A 22,330-nucleotide genomic window follows, 5' to 3' on the forward strand; every position below is an offset into this window, starting at 1 on the left:
TGGATCACTCGAGCAACAAATTTGTCTCTCCTTTGTATTTCTTTCCAGTCTTCAGAACTAAGTCCAGGCATACTCGATGTTCCAGGCCATAACTCTGGGGATTCATATTCATTTGGCACGGCTTCATCATCACAGGATAACATTTCAATCATTGGAAAGCTATCTTCAGTGGAATCTTCTTCATTTGTTTGCATCAGGACATGAGCAGAATGTCTCTGCCACACAGCAGCACAACCAGCCACAGACACCTCTTTCAAATCTTCTATGTCAGGCTTAGCTCGTGCTAATAATTCTGAGATACGCTCCTGAGATTTTAACACACTATCAGGCATAGGCTTCACCCAATCTACGACTTCTCCTTTTGCAACAACACATTTGGAGGGCACTGAAATCACATGGGAGCTTACATTTTGTAGATGTACCGTTATCCTGTTACAAGATGCAGAATTTGTGGCAGCAAATTGAGTTTTTAGCACCAATCCTCCTGGAAAGTATTTGTTTCCTGCATCTTCCAATAACATTTCAAGTTGTCCTTCACCTGAGTTTTTCCTTACAGTTCCAGCTATTTCCTTTACTTCACCAGGGAGGATCGTTACTGGTTGGCTTACTGCAGCTCTTATTATTCTTTTGGGGGTTTCTCTACGCAATTTTTCCTGCACTTCACATGCTGCATATGCTTTTGCCCATACCATATCGATCCTGAGTTTTTTTAGAAAATGTGGGCCAGCCATTTGTTCACAGTTCTCTTTAAACTTCCACAGAACATTAGTACCCACAATAACTGGAACTTCGGTAGGAGGATTTTGATCAGGGCATACTAAAGCAAAAACAACCTGACTTTTTTCTGTTCCACAGTTTTGTTTGGGAAAACTAACTGATACAATGACATACCCCAAATAAGGAACATCTTGACCACCTGCTCCTATTATCTGAAGTGCTTCTTCAATGGGATGCAATTCTACATGTGACAAATATTTATCATAAAACCCTGAAGTTATGCAAGTCACTTGGGAACCAGTGTCTATCAAACACTTGCATGGTTCTCCCTCTATAAACATCTGAGTATGGCATGGCTGTCCCACTAATTCATTTAATACTTTGTTCATCTTCTTATCTTTATAGTTGGTTCCTTGGAACTTGGCATCAACTGTAGATTTCCCAGCTGTTTTTGAAGATCTTGAGATATGACTTTGCCTAGAGATTAGTTTCTCTTGTACTAACTCAGCATTGGATACTTCTGTGCATTCAGTCCTAGAGTGACCCTCCATTCCACAGTTATAACAAAAAAAACAAGGTTTGCTCAATCCAGACTTATCTGATGTTGGACTTTTGGCTTTAGGCTTTGTTTCATCCACTTGCTTCTCAGTAACAGGCCTGTTCATCAGTTTGGAAACAGCCCCTTCAAGATGCTGTAGTCTGTTTTCCATCTTCCATAAATCCATTGTCACAGCATTTTTAAGGCTTCCAGATTCCATAGTATGATATGAGCTACTAGATTTATAGAGTGGTCTTCCTGTCTGCTTATACCTTCTCTGTTCCTTCATCTCCTTTTCTTCTTCGTATAATCTGACCTGGTATAATAGTTGTGAATAATCCATTTTAGAAGCTTTAGTAAAGTCCAAACAATCCCTCAGACGAAGTTGCAAAATCAGGAACTCATCCCAACAACCACGCATGAATTGCTTTATCAGCTGTACTTCCTGATTTTCTATCACATTTATCTTCTTCTCCAGAACTTTCCTCCAGCAACTATTTAATCTTTTCAAATACTCAGAGGGTTTTTCCTCCGATTTCTGAAAAGTCTCTAGAAATTGTGCATAGAGCTCATCGCTACTTGTAACAGAACTATGGGGCTTTTTGCACGGCTTCAAAATAGCACAATGGTTGCTAATTGAAAACGCTACTGATTTGGAATAACGCACGACGTCGTAGACAATCTGCAACACTCCTGAAACCGATCAGCAAAAAGCGCTTCGTTGTAGCGCTTTCAGGGGAATCCCAAAAAGTGGATTCACCCTCCGGAAAGCGCTACACTCTTGCAAACAATCTGCAACACTAGCGATAAAGACCTGTGCGTTAACATTGTTGCGGTTTCTTCAAAGTCCCTCCTCCTGAGCCTGTCCTCCAAACTTCCGGCGAAGCGATCGCCATTTTTTTTTATCCGAGCGAGCGGGGATAAACGCACCAGCGAGCCTCTTTCTGTTTAGAGGCTTCCCTGGCTTCAGTCCTTCACCTTTAGTCACTAAGCACAAACCGCATAAAAGCCCGTTTGCTGAAATAAAGTCCCTTTATTTTTTACACATTAATTCAGCCGAAAATCGGGCCCGTGAGCGGGGGGGGGGGGGGATTTTTTTTTTATCACTCGAGGCAGCGTGACAACGATCATACGATCAAACGACAGCTCACATTAGGCAGCTGGATGGGTCTCTCCATTGTAACGAATCTACACAGATTCGTTGCAATGGGTCTGTTTTTTTTTTAAAAAAACCTTTCTTAAAGGGAAAGGGGCTGTTTGGGAGCATGCTAACGGCTGCTCATTGGCTGCTTGACGGCCAGGGGCGGGACGAGCTTGGCAATAGCGCTTCCTTTCTAGCGATTTCTGCCGAGACCGGAAGCCTGTGGGAAACGCTAAAAAACGCAACTGATTCCACTACAAAGGCAGGTATGCATAACGACGAATTCCACTATTTTAAATGGCGATTTTTCATTCCGCAAACAATTTGCAACAAAGATCCCCGTGCGTAAAGGCCCTATATATCTTTTCCAGTTGCGCCAAGCATTCTTCAGCTGTTGCATTTCGCCCTGCATTTAAGGCTTCATTCAAGGCTGGAAGAGACAAACTTTCTATTAATTTCCTTTTTTTTCCTTTGGGAGATATCTCTGGATCATCAAGTAGCTGTTGTACTTGCAGCCTCCATGTGTCAAAATCTACTTCACTAGCAGGTCTTGATGACAGCCCAGAAAAACATTTAAGTTTAAAGGGTGTATGATCATAAGCAGCATTATCACCATTAGACTTTACTACATGCTCCACGACTACTCTATGAACACCTTCAGGAACAGTAATGATGGGTGTAGACTGTGCTTGAGGAGATGAAGGAGAAATTGCATCCCTCCCTGAAAACTGTTCGGATGAAACACCAACTGTTGGTTCAGGGACTCTGTTTCCTTCTAGTATTACAGTATCATTGAGGGGTGTTTTTCCTAATCTGATAGAAAACACATCCCATTTACCATTTAATTTAAACTGTTTACATTCAGTCTTTATCATTTTAACTGCACACTTCTTACTGTATTCACATATTGCAATACCCAGTTTTGCACCCTGAATTCTTTTAAATTTGCTTACAGCACCATATTCATTCAAAGCATCCATTAACTCTTCATCAGTAATTTCAGGGTGAATCCCACTCAGCCTAACTGAGCATTCTGGGTCAAACTGATCCATTGCTATCATAGAAATCTGTTTATCTATAATTTTAAAGCAGTTTCACAAAGCTAATACAAATAATATCAGTATGCCATAAATGGTGCTGTCCCTGTTCGGGCGCCATTTTTCCCCCTTATGTAACCCTTTGTAATGGGGAAGGTTCAATTCAATAAAAGACAGCACCTATATGGCCTGACAAAATGAGAAATTACTTCAAAAGAAAAGAAACCATTTCAGGCATTGGATAAATTTAACTATAACAATATTTATCATCAACCCCAGAACTGTAAAACTAGATATATAACAAAATCACAATGGCTATGAGCATAGCAACATTAACGGGAACAAAATCTTCAGTGTCCTTCAAAAAGGGCACTCAGCACAGAACCAATCCTAACACACTGGAAGGAGAAAGTCCCACTTGAAATTATAGGAGTGCCTGGCTGCTGCTTCTGATCTTCAGGAGCTGGCTTGCTGCTGCTGCTGCTGCTGCTGCTCAGGGACTCCCTCCCTGGCTTGGCCTGCAAAAGAATTAGCAGTTCCCTCAGTCAAGCTCTGGCCCTTCTCTCTGCTGCTGCTGCAGGGCCAGACGGACCGAGGGGTGGGGCTTTGGCACTGATATATGAGCAACTTACTCACTGCTCATGCTCAGTAACCTTTGGCTTCCGAGGCCTAAATCCTAAACTGATGGAATTTATTAAAACAAAAATGACATGGGTTACATATAGATAGATAGATCGATTGTAAATAAAAATATTTATTCTGATGCTGTCCAATGTGTGCAATTCCTGTTTTGCTTGTGAATCAGAGTCTTATACCCTGAGAAAGGTGGAATGAAGAAACCCGTTTTGGTAGGAACCTCAGACGAGGGTGAAGGACTCCCTTTACGAAGCTGAGAGAAGGATGGTTCCCGTCCAGAGGCACTCTGACATCTGGAGGGAGGGGGACTAAACACACAGGCCCAGCATGCTGCAGATCTCCACAGAAGTAAGCCCTTAGTCTTGACTATGGATTTTGGGCCTGCATTGTGTTAGCATTCCTTTAACTCTGGTGTATTTATCCTGCAGCTACAATTTTGAAATTTCTGAATCAGCATGAAACCTCACTTGTGGTGTGTGTAGGCAGGTAGTGTCCAATGTTGTTCTTGTTGTTATTATTATCAATAATAATAATAACAATGTAATTGCCACATCACAGTTGCACAGTAGTGCCCATGAAGCGCCTTCCAATTAAATCCTCATGCTTTAGGTTTGGCTCATGAATTTGAGCACGAGTTCATGGAATGAAAGAAAACAGGGGATTCTCTGCTGTGTTTGTGGCCACTGTGGAAAGAGTCATATTCTTATAGGGGAACACACTGAGTGTATCGAATGTACGGTAGAACCTGCTGGCACCGCAAGCTAAGATCATTGCCAACATGTATGTGTGTGCACACATGTGCCTGTGCATCATGCTTTGCACAGGGATGCCACTCAGACCGTTTATGCACTGGAGGTTTCATGCAGGGCTGCTGGCGGGAGTTTTAGTCATGGCAGGTTGCCCCACCTCTTCCTGCACCCACACGGGGGAGCATTTGGCCCGGTGATCTTCATCCGCCCCCGATTTGTCCTCCTCCAAAAGAGCTGGGCCAGTGAAGTTCCCAGTGCGTAAACGACTGTATGGAGAAGTCGTCCTCTGGCAGAAACTCTGGAGAACTTTTTACGTCTTGTGCCTCCAAACTGGAACAAGGATGGGAGGTATTTTTGTTAGGCATCTGGAGACTGACTTCATATATACATGGAGAGAGCCTGTTTGGTGTAGTGGTTAGAAGTGTGGACTTCTAATCTGGCAAGGCAGGTTTGATTCCTCACTCCTCCCCCACAGGCAGCCAGCTGGATTACCTTGGGCTTGTCTCAGACCTGATAAAGCTGTTCCACCTGAGCAGTAATATTAGGGATCTCTCAGCCTCCCCTCCCTCACAGGGTGTCTGTTGTGGGGAGAGGAAAGGGAAGGTGATAGTAAGCTACTTTGAAGAGAAAAAGTGGCATATAACAGTGGTCCTCAACCACCGGCCTGTGGCCCGGCACTGGGCTACGGCTCCCTCTCTCCGCAGGGCTGCGCCAGGACGCACATACGCGTTTGCACCATGCGCGGCCACAAACGCGCATGCGCAGCCGGGCGATCGCCCTCCCTGCCACCGCCGGTCCGCAGCTTGAAGAAGGTTGCGGACCACTGGCATATAAGAAGCAACTTCTTCATCTTCAGTAATTTCAGAGGTCTCTCAACCTCACCTCTCTCACGGGGTGTCCATTGTGGGAGTGGTAAGGGAAGCTGATTCACACTCCTGATAGAGAAACCTGGGGCTATTATGCATGTCAGGAAACATCCCCAAAATATGTAGCAAACACAACAGAAGACAGAATCAGAATACAGGATTATCTTGATAGGCTCGAGAAATGGGCTAAACTGAATAAAATGACATTCAAGAGGGACAAATGTAAAGATCTGCATTAAAGTAGGAAAAACCATCTACACCAATATAGGATGGGGGAGACTTGTGCAAAAAGGATCTTGGAGTCTTAGGAGACCATACATTGAACATGAATCAGCAGTGTGACTTGGTGGCTAAAAAGGCAAATGGGATTTGGGGCTGTATCAAACAGAGTATCATGTCCAGATCACAGGAGGTGAGGGTACCACTTTGCTCTGCTCTGGTTCGGCCTCAGTTGGAGTCCTGTGTTCAGTTTTGGGCACCACAATTGAAGAGGGAAGTAGACAAACTGGAGTATGTCCAGAAGAAGGCAACAAAGATGGTGCGGGGTTTGGAGACCAAGACCTATGAGGAAAGGTTGGGGCCGTGCAATCTTGGAAACAAGCAATCTCTTTGAGGGAAAATCCTTTATTTCAAGCTGAAGCATCTAGCACTCTTCAGACAGAACTCAGTTACACAGGCCAAGCATTGCAATATAAAACCTATACTGCAGTCGCCACTCACATCAATCTGTGATCCACGAAAATGAATTCTCAAACTTATGTGGTCTCTTCACCATCCACTGTTATTGTGACATGCGTGCTTTTTGCTGTGGTTATTATTTTTGTCTTTTTAGTGTTTAAGAAAAGGCCCAGTTTATTACTTACTTCATTGACCTTTCTAACCAGCTGTTCTAGGCGTTCCTTAGTGTCTGGAGGGGGGTGGTGTTATCAGCATTCCAAAGAGTTTGGGGTAGCGGAAGAAAGTGATGGGGTAGGGAACAGACAGTGAAAGGCATGAGGTTATGGCTGAACAGAGAACGAATGAAAGGCATAGAATTTGTGAAAGAGTGAAAGATGCGGGAATGACCCCTCCTTTTTCCAGCTTTTTGCATGTCTGCAGGTGGTCTATATGCACATGCAAGGCCACCTTCCATGGGTACTTATATCCACAGATAGGGGCCCAACAGAAACTAAACTTTGGGAACTCCTCAGATTTGCAGAAAAATCTGAAATCAAATCAAAAATTAAAGGTGGGACTAAATTCTCCCCCCCCCCCCAAAAAAAAGAGATATTCCCAATAAGCAGATTTGGGGGAAGAGCGAACATCCCCTATTATGAAGAAACTCATAATAAGAAGCAGGAACTTTGCTTGCAGTGAAGAAAACTGTAAGCTACTTCTTGTCAAAGGTGCGAGCTTTTGGAGTCAAAGGGCTCTTAGCCTGGGGATCTGTTTGGAGATAACCCTAGCATCTTAATTCAAACCATAACGCTATTTCTTGTAGCGCTTTTCAATTTCGCTACCATTTAGCTACATTGGCGGTCGTGCAGAATGGCTCCAAGTATTACTGAACCTGGAACTGGCAATCCTATATACAGATGCAGTTGACCAATTTTTATCAAGTGTTTTGTCTTTTTTGAAACTTTATAGTAACACTTGCTCTGAATCAGGCCTCCATTGTTGCCATGGTGACGGCCATTCCATAGTGATGTCACCACCAGTCCAAGTCTGGCTTCCACTCCATGGTTGCTGGGCAGCGCGCAAACGTCTAGTCCAAACTGTGGACATGGCTTTGACGCATGTCTTCCTCGTGATCTTTTGGGAGGCCTTTCTGATGGGGTTTGGAGAAGCTGAACTTCCTGGCCCGAGGGACAGGGTAAGGGCTAAGGCGGGAGGTGTGGGCTGGTGGATCACCTGCAGGTTGGCCAGTCCTGGGCAGGAATTTCAGGGGTGGGGCTTGAGGCGGGAAGGGATCTCAGTGGGATGGGGATGCCCTGGAGTCCACTCTTCAAGGAGCCATTGGCCAGGGATGACCACTTTTTACACGGTTCGAGTAAGTCTTTCTCTGCATCTAACGCCCCGATGACCCAATGGCCTTGGACAGAACCAGTCTTAGAAACACCATCCTCATCTTGCATCCTCACATAGAAGCCGGTGTTGCGGGATAGTTTGCCATGGCCAAAGTCAAACCATGGTCAACATCAGCCAGTACGGAAGGCATCGAAACAGGGGAACCCTTGCGAACGATCCCTGGGTGTATCCACAGCTCTGTCAAAGGGGCAGTCAAGATAAAGTTCCAATTCTCCCAGACCCACAAGCATATCATCCAGAAAAAGGGTAGTTCTGAGAATCACCCCACCAAGAAATGCAGAAGGGAAAGCATTTAGCCTGGCCCCGATAAAAGTCCTCTGACGGAAAGTCAGTTGATGAAAATAAGGCAAAAGGCCACAGTACCAAGAAGCAGCCTCTGGGATGCCTCCAAACCCACCAGATGCCTCCAGGGCTCTGTCTAAAGTGAGCAGAAATGTCCTCAGAGGAAGGAATTGTGTGTGTGTGTGTGTGTTGGGGGGGCATTTTGTCCACATTCTCCCCCCCCCCCCCCACTCACACACACTCACTGACTTTGGTCCTCATTTCTCAAGACAATTCTTGTATTTACCCTCCTGCAGGCAGACAGGCAGCAGATTCCAGGGGATAGTTGGGGGTCAAAACATCTAGCAATTCTGGCGCCAGCCGCCTTTCTTGTGACCCTTGTCTTCTTTATGAAGGTGAGAAATTTATTTAAAAACCTTCTTTTGATTCATTAGGCCAAAGGACACTGTTTTCTCCTGCTTGTGAAAGTTTAGTGCCCTATTCATAGCCTCTGTTGACGGATGCTCAACTCAGCTAGTCTTTGTCCCACTTCAACCCCTCAGTGAATTGGTCTCTTGCTTCAGAAGTAGGAATGAAAGCACAGGAGTGCCTCTGAGCATGTGCAGAGTGATTTCCCCACCCTCATCAGGCAACTTCAGTGGAGTACCACTGAGCAGAGCACCTTTCAAGGTCCACAGGAAGGCATATAAGGAGGGTGGCTCCACAGCTTCTGTGGATGGTCAGGTCTCAGGAAATGGTCCAGGAGACTGCTGTGCTACAAGGGCTTTCTCTTGACCGTGCTTTTTAATATCCATGTGGAACAGTGTAGAAAGCATTATCCAGGGAGATGGAGCAATGGGCCATCAGTACACTGATTGGTCTCCAGTCGTGGAGATATGATGGACATGCCAACCTGGTGTCCGGATTCCACAAGGCCAGGACAAGGGTGACCAATGTGAGACCTAGCTCCAATAGGACTTGCATACTGTGGGCTGGGAACAAAGCAGAGGTGGGCATCAGTATCTATCTCTGTTTTAGCACCCAGGGAACACCAATCCCCCACCTCCCAGGTGTTCATGTCAAGGGTTCACGACTTTCAAAGCCATGAGTCAAGACAGCCCTAACCTCCCTGAGGTAGACCCTGAGGTAGACTGCCACCAACCCTGAGTCTGCCCCAAGAACTACGGGGTCCAGAGGCAACTCCTAAGTCTATCTTGGAGCAAAGCAAGGTGTCTCCACTCAATCCAGGGAGTGAGACCCCCCAAACCAAAGCACAGGTAGCTCTCACCAAGAAGGCACTGGGTGGCTAGTGGGGATGTCGTCTGCGGAGGACCTGAGCTTGAGGTCTGAGACCAACAAAGTATTTTGCTTCCAGGATGGTCGAACCACAAAGGTAAAAAAGAGGTAAGATAAACTAACTATCCAATTTTATGGACAGTCGCACATCAGAACAAGGCCCATGGCGGCGTTAGCAAGATTTCTCCACCCCCCCCCCCCCCACTATATGAATTCTGGCATTCTTCAATATGTTGGTGATGCACGTGGCCTTTCCCCAGCTGAAGCTTTCCCACCAACTTGTTTCTGGGCAAAGCTGCAGTGGGTGTGATCACACCCGTCCTTCTAATATTACTGAGACCGGACGACTGTAACGTTCTCCACATGGAGCCTCCCCCACCCCCCCCGAAGATGGCCTGGAAACTTCAATGGATGCCATGTACATCAATACACGGGGCTGTATGTTTCCACAGTCCCTGCTGGAGCTCCGTTAATGTTGGCAGCTCCCAGCTTGCTGCCGGGCTACCTCGAAGCCCTTGGTGTTGACCTCGGAGGTTGAGGTTGCAGTTCCAGGTCCTTCTCAGAGGTGCCCCCATGCATGAGGACAGAGAGGCCGGTGTGATCCCCTTCTGGGTTTTCCTCTATTACGTTTTCACTCTTTAGGAAAGATATATTTCTCAATACGTTTGTGTGAGTTTCTCAGTCTGGTAACTGGATGCTTATCTCTCTAGGAAGGAAGGAACTTTCATGACTCTAAGCTTTAGCTTGTTGAGAAAAGGTTTATTGAACTGTTCAGCAGAAAGGATTAGAAATAAGTTCATAGGTCTTGGCATAGGCTGTTACTTCATATGAGGTGTGTAAATCACACCTGCTTCACTAAGAACCATACATGAGCATTCAGATTCAGCTGTTCATACTGTCAGAGACTTGCGGTCTGGACTGGAGGTCTAGTTGGGTGTTGCTGAAGATTGCTTTATGTTTTCAATTGTTTTTACTCGAGAATGGCTTTTATCCCCTTCTTCATGTTGTAACCCAGCTTGTTCTTCTGCTTACACAGACACAAATGCAAACATGCAATCTTATGTATTTGTAGTTTTGTCTTTTGATAACTTCGAGGAATCTGCGGCTTATAATTAGGGTATTATGTATGGATTGACTCAATTTTTTATTGTCATTTCTCTGGACCTTTTTATCAGTATTCTTGCAAGTTGCCTGGTGGGTCCTTGTGGAATAGATAATTACCAAATAATAATAATAATAATAATAATAATAATAATAATAATAGATAGATAGATAGATAGATAGATAGATAGATAGATAGATAGATAGATAGATAGATAGATAGATAGATAGATAGATAGATAGATAGATAGATAGATAGATAGATAGATAGATAATACAGGCAGTTCCCTTGCACAACATATCTTCAGCTGGGACATTCAAGCCACTTCTCTCCCTTGGGAAAGACTATAAATGGGTCAGGCCATAGCTCAGTGGAAGAGCAGCTGCTTGGCATGCAGAAGGCCACAGGCTCAGTCCCTGCTCTCTTCCCTGAAAGGACCCGGCAGTAGGTGACCCTGGAGAACCGCTGCCAGTCTGACCTGACCATATTAACCTCAATAGACCGTTGGTCTGATGACTTGGAAGAAGGGAGCATGCATAAGATGACCTGAATTCATCAGCCCAAGCCTCAGCTGCTGCTCAGAGGACCCTGTGGAGTGATCTTTCTCACAAATTTTCCTCTCTCCTCTTGTGAAACAGGACTGTGCTCAACGTTCACCAGCCAAAATGAGATGCCGAGCCTGGTAAGTCTTGCCGTGGGCAGCAGCTCCTGCTCCCTCCAGTATGAGGGGCTTCCATCAGGTGATGGCGTGCACCTCGCAAGGGATGGAAAAAGTATTTTGGGGAGAACCCTTGCACACCTGGTGAAGAGGGCTTTAAACTAGATCCAGGGAACTACTAACTTACAAGGAAGTTCAAAAACCAAAACCATGAGGCACACAAGGAATGGATTATGATGTTTCCACACTAATGCACAGATTATGGGAAACAAGCAGGAAGAACTAGTAGGTGGCTATGACCTAATAGGAATCACAGAAACTTGGTAGGATAATTCTCACAATTGGAATACTAGAATCGAGGGGTACAATCTATTCAGAAGGGACAGACAAGAAAAGAAGGGGGGAAGTGTAGCAATATATGTTAAGAATCTTTATAGTTATGAAGAAATACAGGTACCTGAGCATGAAGATTCAGTTGAGTCTATTTGGGTAAATATAAAAGGAGTAGGAAATGAGAGTGGTATTATTGTGGGGGTCTGCTATAGACCTCCAAGCCAGTCAGAGGACTTGAATGAGATACGGCTAGAACAAATTACACAATTTTCAAAGAGGGGGGAAACAGTGATCACGGGTGACTTCAATTCCCCTATATCTATTAGAAGACCAACTCTGCTAAAAATACATATTCCGTCTTGCCAACAGCTTCATTTCCCAGAAAGTAGAGAGGGGAACCAGGGGCTCTGCTATTAGACTTCATTTTCATTAAAAGGGAAGAACTGGTAGATGAGGTAGAAGTAGTGGGTAGCAGTGACCATGTGCTTTTGGAATCTTCAATTGTGGGAAAGAGAAAACCTTAACGTAGCTGAACGTGTAGACTGGACTTCAGGAAAGCAAATGTTAACAGACTTAAAGGCATGTTGGGTAGAGTCCTGTGCTCAGAAAGACTTAAAGAGTTGGGAGTCCAAGAGGGCTGGGAGTTTCTTAAAAATGAAATACTGAAGGTTCAATCACAAACAATTCCCTTGGGAAGGAAAGATGGAAGGAGCCTAGGAAGGGTAGGGAGAGGCAAAGGAAGGCAATTGTAAGTCGCTTTGAGACTCTTTCTGGTGGAGAAAAGCAGCTTATAAGAACCAACTCTTCTTGGATGACGGTTTAGAGGGGATACTTATTAGATTTGCAGATGATACTAAACTGGGAGGGGTAGCAAACACAACCGAAGACAGAATCAGAATACAGGATGATCTTGTTAGGCTCAAGAAGTGGGTAAAGTGTAGTATCCCCTGTGCAAGCACTGGATCATGTCTGACCCTTGGGGTGACGCCTTCTAGCATTTTCGTGGCAGACTCAATAGGGGGGGGGGGGGTTGCCAGTGCCTTCCCCAGTCATTACCGTTTACCCCCCAGCAAGCTGGGTACTCATTTTACCCACCTCGGAAGGATGGAAGGCTCAGTCAACCTTGAGCCGGCTGCTGGGATTGAACTCCCAGCCTCATGGCCAAAGCTTTCAGATGGCTGCCTTACCACTCTGCGCCACAAGAGGCTCCAAGAAGTGGGCTAAACTGAATAAAATGAAGTTCAATAGGGACAAAAGCAAAGTTCTGCATTTCAGTGTGTTTGGCCCACCATCGGATTGTTAGCCTGGCGACACGCACAACAGCCTGGCTGAGTTGCTAGCAGTGCAGCACTGGGGGCTCCTGGGGATGCCGGGCCTGAGACGCCAGTCAGGGGGAAAAGACTTCAGCTGTGCTCTGTGATGAGAGGCCAGACAGCCAAGTCAGTCTAGGGCAGGGGTCTCCAGCCGTTTGGAGCCTGCAGGTTCCTGTAACCTACTGAGGAGAAGGGGATGGTGAAGACCCCCCCAACAGGGACACCATGGTAGGGAACTGCACCAGGCAGCTGATGTGCAGCGATGGCTTGAGGCTGATGGCATCACGATTCTCTGTGCCACTTTCGGTTCTTAAAGCATTGGCACATCAAAGAAAGGCCTGACGTACCTACTGCTAAAACTTGCCTTTTTTGCTTTTTATTCTTTAAAGGACTTTCCTCTGCAGAAAAAAGACCCCCTTTCCGGACGAAGAGGTAACGTCTCCATGTGGTAACACCCAAGTTCTGCTTAGACCCGCTGATTTCCGTTGTTTCAAGTTACACCTGCTATGCCAGCACGATTGCCTTGCAGGATCAGGCCAGGGGGTGATCCGGCCTGACTCTCTTTCTCCCTCTCTGGGGCTCTGAAATTCCTGAAGGACAAGTTGTTTTTCCTTGCCCTCCCCTCCAGTCATCAGAGCTTTCCTCTCCCTGAACTTGTTCGCTCCCATTTGTGCCTCTCCTGTTACATCGTCACCTGTGCAGGAGTCCGCAGGAGGGCTTCTTTCCCTCTATGGGGTGCAGAGGATGGGCTACGGCAGTCGCTTGTCTCTTAGGACGAGTCAGGTGGGATTCTGTGCCTTCTCCGCTGCAAAGTCTGCAGGCCAGTAATACCCCCCTAAACCACCTTCTCGGAGTATTCAAGGCAATGCTGCCACTCCCACCGTGCTTGGGCATGCAGCTGGCCCCTGCCCCATCACGGACCACAGAGACGGTTTGGGCTTTCACATCATCACCCTCTCTCCCTGCCTGCCAAGACACCTCTGTGGGGAAGCCCAGCAGCTGCCCACAATCTCGTGGGCATGCTTTGGGCTGCTCCGCTGGCACACACAGAGCATGGAAAGAGGGCACTGAGGACGGGTGTGTGGGAAGAGGCCTGCACAGATACCCACAGGAGAAATGGTAAATCAGCAACAGCACAGAGATCCCCAGCACTGTGAAACTTCAGGCAACTTTGGGATTCTGACAGTGTGGTGGGCACTGGGCACATCAAAGAAAGGTACAGCATGGCTGCTGCGGCTGACTGTCATTCATGCTGTGTGTTGATGTGGTGGCTGATGCCAGAGCAACATTCTGGAACAATTGCCAGTCAATCAAAAGCCTTGCTGAGCAAAAGCATAAGATCTGAAAACTGGCTGCTACATCCTCCATTCTATAGCACTTGCAGAGAAATCCAGAAGACTGGATTGCCCCTGCAAAGTAGCACTACTGTAGTGAGAGCAGCCAGAAACCAAGAAACGTATCTTACCGAAGCAGCAAGTTCTCCAACTCCAATGCCCTCTCTTGAGCCTGCCTTTCTCTCTCTTAACCCAGCTTAAGGTGGCTTTGGGCCGCTCGGACTCCAGAGCAGCTCACAGCCGGATCAAGTGGGGCGGGAGGGAGCTGGCCACCTCGTTAGCAGGCCCAGGACAGAGCTCCTTAGCAGGCAGTCAGCAGGCCGGGAGGCCCTCATTAGCAGGCCCAGCCTAGCAGACCAAGAGCCCCTCGTTAACAGGCCCTCCACCACGACCCTTTGCCCAGGGCCCTCTCCCCTTACCTGCTGCTGGCTCCAGGCACTGAGGCAGGTCTGAGAGCAAAGAGGCTAGAGTCCAGGGTCAGAGAGTGAGCCCTGCAGGGGCAGGGCCAATCAGCAAAAGTTGGCTGCACCCTGATTGGCCCTATTCCAACTTGGACAGCCGGATACATCCCACCCCCTAGGCTGTTTCAGAAATATTAAGAGGAACAATGGATAAGGATTAGGCCCTGCTCACTAAAAATTCTTGGTGAGTACCAGGAAAGGTGTTGGCAGGCACGGTGCTTCCTATGGGCATCACACTGAGGATCCGTGCCTTAAAGGGTTCTGGCTTCAGCCCTTCCTCTTTCTGATAAGGGTGCCTACTTGATGTCAGGTTGAACCCTGAATTGGCTTGCTGATTTTGAGTTTTTCTTGTCTGTGGGCCTTTGCCCAACTCTGCAGAGTTCTATCATCTGTTTCCGGTGGGGGAAGAAACCTCTAAAAGTAAAATACAAACATCTGGACACCCTGCTGTTAATGCCTCAGGAGGAACTGGATGAGGTCTTCATGGAGGAGGAGGAGGAGGAGGCGGACCTCCACACCTGGCACAACACAAGGTAGACAAGAAACCTTTTGTGTAGCATCACACCGTGCCTTGGCCTTTAAAATGGCCAGACCCCTCAAACCAGGTCTCTAGCTTGGAAAAGGGGATCTCACAGGCGCAGGCAGGGGCTGAAGAAACCCCCCATGGGGAGCAGACTGTGTTCTCAGCTCTAGTCCCATCTCTTCGTGACAGGCAGGAATTCAGCAGGTGGACCTTCTCCCTGCATGGAGATACTGTCAGATGGAATTCGTCTTGTTTGGATTCTTATGGCTGCCAAGCCACTCACAGAGGCACAGAGCACTGCCTGTGAAACAGCAGCCAATCTCATCAAGTGTTAGGGTAGTGATGTGCAGGAAGGATAGGTGTGCCGGAAGGATCGAGGGGTCTTAGTAGAACGTGTACTGAACATGAGTCAGCAGCTTGACTTTGTGGCTAAAAAGGCAAATGGGATTTGGGGCTGTATCAACAGAATTATAATGTCCAAAATGATGTTACCACTTTACTCCTTTCGGATTAAACCTCACTTAGAGAACTTTGTTTATTTTGGGGTACCAGAATTGAAGAAGAGGTAGACAAGCTGGAGAGTGTCCATAGGAGGTCAACAAAGATGGTGAGGGGTTTGGAGACCAAGGCGTATAAGGAAAGGTTCAGGGATCTTGGTCTGTTTAGCCTGGAGAGAAGACGACTAAGACATGATACGATAGCCATCTTCAGGTACTTGAAGGGCTGTCACACAGAGGATGGAGCAGAGATGTTTTCTGCTGCCCCAGAGGGTCAAACCAGAACAATTGAGATGAAATTAATTCAAAATAATTTTCAGCTAAACATCCAGAAGACCTTCCTGACAGTTACAGAGTTCCTCAGTGGAACAGGCTTTCCCGGGAGGGGTGGCATCTGCTTACTTGGAAGTTTTAAAGGATAGGCTAGATAGCCACCTTACAGAAATGCTGCTTCTATCTATTTAGGGGTGTAGTTCGTTTGGTAACAAGATAGTCCATGCACGACATGGGCTGAAGCACTGTGGGCCATTCCGCACTCGTTCAAAATTGCACAATGGTTGCATATTGAAATTGCTACTAATTTGCTGTTATGCACAACGTCATTTACAATCCGCCACACTCCTGAAACTGATCCGCAAAAAGCGCTTCGTTGTAGCGCTTTCAGGGAAATCCCAAAAAGTGGATTCACCCTCCGGAAAGCGCTACACTCTTGCAACCGATCTGCAACACTAGTGGGAAAGATCTGTGCATTACCATTGTTGCGGTTTCTGCAAAGTCCCTCCCCCTGGCTCTCTCCTCTGATCTTCCGGCGAAGCGATCGCCATTTTTTTTTCTCGGAGCGAGCAGAGATCAATGCACCGGCGAGCCTTCGTTTACCCAGCGAGGCTTCCCCAGCTGCAGTCCCTTCCCAGAGCTGTTTTAAGTCACCAAGCACCAAGGACCACACAGTCCTGTTTGCTGGTTTATTTTCCCTTTATTTCTCACTCTATTTTTGAAAATCGCGCCCATGCGGGGGGGGGGGTATTATTTCTTCACTCAGGGGGAGCGTGGCAACGATAAAACGGCAGCTCAAACACCACCTGCTAGCTAGATGGGTCTCTCCGTTGCAATGAATCAATGCAGATTCGTTGCAACGTGTTTTTTTTTTAAACCTTCCTTAAAGGGAAAGGGGCTTTTCGGGAGCATGATAACGGCCGCCCATTGGCTGCTGATTTGATTGATGGCCAGGGGCGGGACAAAGCTCGGCAATATCGCTTCCTGGCTAGCGATTTTTGCCGAGACCGGAAACCTGTGGGAAACGATAGAAACGCAACTGGATTCCACTACAAAGGCAGGTATGCATAAAGACGAATTACACTATTTAAAATGGCGTTTTTTCGTTCTGAAACCAATTTGCTACATAGATCCTGGTGCGGAATGGCCCTGTGTTTAACCAATTGCAGTGGTAGCTACCACTGAAATGATGCTATTTTACTTTGCACAGTGTCTCTCTCGGGACCTCTTTATGCTTGGGTCAAAAGTCTTGCACTAGTGCTTTCCTGCACTAGTGTTTGCAACAAAGGAGCTTGATGTGCAGCAACCAGCAAGCCTTTGGGTAACAGGTGTGCAATGTTAGATTCAAGTGGATCGCCATGTTGGTCTGAAGTAGCACAACCAAAACAGAGCCCAAGAGCTCCTTTAAGACCAACAAAGATAGATTCAAGGCGTGAGCTTTCGAGTGCATGCTTAAAGGTGCTCGTGGAATCTCTTTTGGTTGTGCAACGTGATAAAGATGCCTGTGCTGCAGCGTCCTGCTTCTGCTTTTCAGGCTGTGCTTCCTGGAACCTCCCGAAGAGACCATCCTCTCAGAAGAACTGTAAGTAACACCAAGCGAGTCAGCTGGGGGGAGTGGTTAAGAGCACTGGCTTCTAGTGTGGACAGCTGGGTTTGAATCCCAGCACCTCCACATGATGGGTGACCTTGGGCTAGTCACAGGCCTGATAGTGTGGCTTTCACAGAGAAGTGCTGTCGGAGCTACCTCAGACCTACCACACAGGGTATCTGTTTTTGTGGGGAGAAGAAGGGAAGGCGATCGTAAGCCAGTTTGAGACTCCTTTGGGTACTGAAAAGTGGGCTATGAGAACTAGGGGTCTCTGCCTGACATTGAGGACAGGTTGCGCTGAGCCAGAGGGCCCATGCTAGCCTCCTCTCAGAAGCCAAGCAAGGTCACCTCTGCTTAATATTGGGAGGGAGATGCTGTGCAGAGGGAGGTGATGGCTAACCACCTCTGATCGTCACTTGCCTGGAGAGCCCCACAGGGTGGCCAGAAGTTGACTCCACGTCAACAGCCCTTCCCACTACTTCTGCACCCAGATCCGTGACTCACCCAGAATCCATGAGAGCAGGCCACTCTGAGTCTTAAAAACTCTCAAAATAAATCCTTTGAGAGGTCCCAGTGACATCTACTCCCCACTGTAATACTTAGAAGCACAGAAATGCATTAAAACAGTGCGTGCCCTGAACAAAGGGAATTTTATGCTAAAAGGTTTGCCATTTTCTTTGAATGTGCCCTTTGTATCCACATACTAGGTTGGGAATGCTTTGTGGTGTGCAGGGTTCAGCGTGTGCTTTGCATGGGAAACTTGCATGCCTATACCAGCAGGCCTGGGAAAACATGACAGCTACGTGGTAAACTTGCCCCTTAATCCGAGCAAGAAAGCTCCTCACACTCGCTGTGCTGCTTTCTTCAATAAAGAGATTTTCTTTCACAGCGAGTCTGCTTGTTGAGAGTCTGACAGTACAAAAGGAAATGCTCCCAATACGTTCCCCTGAGGGACCTGAGCTCTGGTGATCAGCATCCATTTAGGATCCCTGGCCTGGTGGACACCCTGCGGTTGTGTCTGTAGACCTAGGCAGGATCTAAAGTTTGCATTGCAATAAGCCCAGGTACTAGGGAAATTGCAGTGCTAAAAATAAATCATGAACTGAAATTTCCTTTCTGCCTGTCAACCCCTTTCCACTAAACACATTGCAGTCAAGAATGCAAGAGCTGGAGTGCTCATTGGCTGGCCACAGAGAAATATGCGAGATATCCTCGCTGTAAAGGATCCAAAAATGTTAGCAGTGTCTGCTATGTGAAGTAACACTCCTGGACTGACCTGGGCTCTCTGTTCTGCTAACCCCCCTCCAGGACACACTTTGGAGTCGAGGATGAGTGGCCAGGATGCTGCCCTGGAGAAGCCCAGGGAGCTGTTTGAGAAAGCAAGTAAGCTTGTTGCAACCATTGCTATGTGCAAACAAACCACAGTTATACAACCTCAATGTTTGGTCCATGTTCCTTATTATCCTAACCATGTTTTCCCTTTTCTTCCCCCTTCAGCAAAAGAGAATCAAGACAACCAAGAGAGAATGGACAGGCAGCTTAAAGTCCTGTGGGGAGCGGAGGGGGGCCAAGGAGAGGCTGAAGGGAAGGTGGTCAAGAGAAAGGCTGGGAAGGGGAAGGGGAAGGGTGGTAAAGTAAAAAGGCTTAAAGGGGAGGGAGGTCAGGGGGATGCTGGTGAGGGGACGGGGAGTTGTTGAAAGTTTGAATTATAATGTTTGTGGTCTGCTGGGGGTGGGAGTTATACTGTTTTGGGATTGTTGGGGGTGGGAGGGGAGTTTGGGGGTTATATTGCTGTTAATGATTTGGTTAAATAAATTCAAAAAGATATTACTTTTATACAACAGTCTCCTTGCAATCTCTTTTGTTCCAATCTCACCTGCCTACGATTGTTTATATGGGTCCCTTGGCTTAATGTTTCTCTTGCCCAGGGCTGGTCTTTGCCTGGTTTCGGTTGCCATGCTGTGTGAAGGGGTTGGTGGGGTTTGTGTGTGTGTGTGTGTGTGTGGGGGGGGGGTGTTTGGCTCACATTAATTTGAGGTGGATTAGCACTCTCCCTCGCCTCCCTTGCCTCCATGACCGCAACAGCCCTCTCTGCAATGTCCCCAAGTCTGTTCATGGCGCTGACTGTACCCCTAAGGGTATTGCCGCATGACATGAATACCTCCCTGACTAGCCTTCCCTCCTCCCTCCTCAGCCTCCCTCTCCATCTGGCTGCAGTCTTCTTCAAAGCGGAGCCTGGCCTACTCAAAAGCACAAGAGTGTCTCATGTCCTCTCCTCCTTGCTCCAGCAGCCACTGGCCCACATTTATCAACAGGGAAACGTGTCTCTGTCTCCTGCGTTCTCTTTGCACTCTCTCTTCTGCCGAAAGTGTGCCCCTTATGTCCCTTGGGTCTGGATCCGTGGCTCTTGGCTGGCTATCCTCCTCCTCTTCTGGGACCTCCTCAGAGTGTTGTTCTGAAAAAAACGAGAGACAGTGAAAATCAGTTATTTTCAAAGCCAACCTCACATTGAGGCCCCAGGAATTATCCACCCCTATGACTCTGTGTGGTCTGTTTAACATGAAGAACTACATGTTGACCATCCTAATCAATAGGCAAAAGGCTTTCTGGCACACTTGCCTGCTGTTCATCTCCGTGGGTTCTGTGCAGTCCACATGGGTTCTGCAAAGATCGCAGGCCTGCTACGGAGAAATAGCCAGCTCAAAGCAAAACAAGTCTCCCAAGAGTGCTCACCCCTCCGTCTTTCCCTCCGTCCTTTTTTTGCCGCTGCAGGAGAAGGACGCTAGTCAGCTAGCTCTGGTGATTACCTCAAAACTATTTCTTAGGAGAAAAAAAGTTCCAATAAGGAGTTTTAATTCTTTTACTACGATGGCACAGTCCTCATAATGTGGTGCCAAGATGGCACAGACAATCATTCCTCATGTCTGATGTGTTTAGGTGAGGGCCACTCAACTTCAAACTGTCCCTCATGTAAAAAGCTCACTCCCAAAACCAGGGACGATAGAGCTAGAAGACTTAAAGCAGCGTTATGGGAAGAATCCCTGAGGCCTGCAGGGTTGGAGGCCCCTTCTACTTCTGGGGCTCCCTCAAGCGCTCCTTTGAGGCCTCAAGAAAGGGCTGTTTCTGAACTGGCCAAGAAGAAAAAGAAGAGGGCATTACATATCCACCTTACAGAAATGCTGCTTCTATCCATTTAGGGATGCAGTTAGTTTGGTACCACTGAAATGATGCTATTTTAATTTGCACAGTGTCAAGTTTCCAGATGTGAGCTGGGAGTGGCGGGCTGCCAGGCAGATAGCCCGAAGGGAGGAGAATGCACAAAGTCCGTAAGCTGAAAGTCAGAGCCGAAACAGGCACTTGCACCAAGAGCCGAAGCAGACAAGGGCTGGAGGGGGCCCTTAATCCAGATCAGTAGCCCAAAGTCCGAAGCACAGAGAATCCAATGGAAGCAGGAACAGGAGTGCAGGCTCCAGAAGAGGTGACTCCCAGCACAGGGAGCAATTGCCTCCACTCTCCTCTTAAGCTTCACGCTCAGCTAAGCCCAAACGCCTGCCTGACTACACAAGACAATACAATACAAAACCTTTTATGGCATCCACAATACAAAACAATATACAAATCAATTCTGTAATACAAGTCTGAAAAGCTGTAAGGAAAATTACAGCAGGCAAGGTAGAAGCAAATACAAAAGTTAAAAAGAAGTGACGTTTACTTCTTTACCCTGTGGATCATTACTATAGATAAAAACTTGCCCATCGTCGTTTTGCTGCTTTCTTCAATAAAGAGATTTTCCTTCACAGTGAGTCTGCTTGTTGAGAGTCTGACAGAGGCCTGACAGTCAAAAGCAAACGCTCCCAATACGTTCCCCAGAGGGACCTGAGCTCTGGTGAATCCATTTAGGATCCTGTCAGGATTGTTAGAAACCCAGCCATAAATTAGCCTGAGTTCTTCCATGACAGTTATATTGCTTAGTGCCTGGTTGCTCCAGGTCCTGTAATCATGCTAACAAGTAGAGAGTGAAAAATATGTTATTGTAGCCATTATCTCTTCCTGAGGCCTCTCGGCTGGTTTCACTATCAACAGTGGAAGACAGTCAAGGCCATGAGAATGTAACACTGTTTTTAATTGCAAGTGTCTCTTCTCTCCCTCTCCCCTCCCTTGGGAACTTTCAAGTTTTGGGCGGGAGAATTGTATTGATAAGAAGCAAATCTGCCTTCAAGTCAGATTTGACTTCGCCAGTCTAGATGTATGTAGTGCTTCTCAATAAAGCTTTCTTATTATTAAGAAGCTAGTTGTGAGTTCTTTCAGCGTCTGACAGATCCCTGGCTTGGGGGGACACTCTGCTGTTGTGTCTGTAGACCTAGGCAGGATCTAAAGTTTGCACTGCAATTAGCCAGGGCACTGCTAGATCTGGACTGCAGGATCCAGTCAGTTTGAAGTGTGACTGACCAAGAGCATGCACTGGAAGGAAGATCCTTTAGTCTATGCGGGTTTTAGATTGGGGTTTTCGGGGGGATTGACAGTTCAGTTTTGACTCTTGGATCATCGAGAGCTGGGAGGTTGGCCCCCCTTCCCCTGCTCCCTGCTCAAACTTGAGATCCAGCGAGGTAATTTCAAGCGCTGGGTCTAATTCTCCCACCCCACCTCCATGTGCAGGAAGCTGGGTCACTAAATTCCAGTGGGGGCCAGTAGAGGGAGGAAGGAAGGTAGAAAAAAGGAGGGAAGGGAGGGAAGAAGGAAGAGAGAGAGAGAGAGAGAGAGAGGGTGGGGGTAGGCGGGTGGAGATGTGCCCAAAGGCTGCCTTGTACCCTAAGGGGTTAGGGTCCCTGGCCTGGGGGGACACCCTGCTGTTGTGTCAGTAGACCTGGCCAGGGCTGAGCTTGGGGGCCGAGGCAGGATCTAAAGTTTGTACTGCAATAAGCCAGGGCACTGCTAGATCC

Source organism: Paroedura picta, chromosome 8 (assembly GCF_049243985.1).
Source record: "Paroedura picta isolate Pp20150507F chromosome 8, Ppicta_v3.0, whole genome shotgun sequence".
NCBI classification, from domain to species: Eukaryota; Metazoa; Chordata; class Lepidosauria; order Squamata; family Gekkonidae; genus Paroedura; species Paroedura picta.